The 756-nt window shown below is 57.0% G+C and overlaps 1 protein-coding gene across 1 annotated transcript in view; it reads right to left on the minus strand.

The window, feature by feature from the left end:
* Positions 1–188, minus strand: part of Txndc5 (thioredoxin domain containing 5) — a 25,674-nt gene extending 25,486 nt beyond the window's left edge. Inside the window, exon 1 of the mRNA XM_048799765.1 lies at positions 170–188. The gene's annotated coding sequence lies outside the window, so the exon portion shown is untranslated. The remainder of the gene's footprint in view (positions 1–169) is intronic.
* Positions 189–756: the final 568 nt, after the last annotated feature.

The raw sequence follows: 756 nt of genomic DNA on the forward strand, positions 1-756 counted from the left end.
GGTAGGCGCGCGGGGAGCGCGAGGCTGGGAGCCGAGACTGGGGCGCTGGGGCCGGGAGAGCCTTCCGAGCGCGGCCTCGCGCACTTCCTCGGAAAGTTCCGGTTCATCCCGCGAGGCTCCTGCCCCTCCCCAAACCCGGGCCCCTCACCAGCCTTCCCGCTCTACCCACAGCGAAGATCAACTCCGATGATGGAAGGAGGAGGCCGGGCAGGGGAGCCCCAGAGGGCAGAGTCAGCCTCCACGGTGTTAGGCACACAAAGACCCCGGGATTTCAGGCCAAAGGAAGAAAAGAGCTGCTGTCAGCAGAACGTAGGGAATTGGGCAAAAGTGGGTGGGGTTTGCACCTGTATGAGTCAGATTCTTGGCCAGACCTGAACTGTGATTTTGGACCTGGGCTCAGACAGAGGTGTGATGAAACCACATCCCAAGTGAGCCCCTGGCCTGTTATCCCTGTACCGCCTTAACTCGAGGGTGAAATGGAGAAGAGGCCAAAGAGGCCTCTGGTCAAGAACAATTCCTCCTGGGAGCATTGGTTGTTGTCCTAGTGTGCCCTAAATCACCCTGGTTACAAAAATGAATGACAACAGCCGTGTTCTAGGTGGACTGGCTTTGTGGATGGCTGAGCGGTATCTTCTGGGCAGTATCTTACTGTGGTATCTTACTACGCCCACATGTACAGTGCTACAGTGGGCTCACTGCACTTTAGGACTGATGGTAATCAAAGATTCCAGCCCTGCCCTGAGGATCTGAAGCTAA

Source organism: Marmota marmota, unplaced genomic scaffold (assembly GCF_001458135.2).
Source record: "Marmota marmota marmota unplaced genomic scaffold, marMar, whole genome shotgun sequence".
NCBI lineage: Eukaryota > Metazoa > Chordata > Mammalia > Rodentia > Sciuridae > Marmota > Marmota marmota.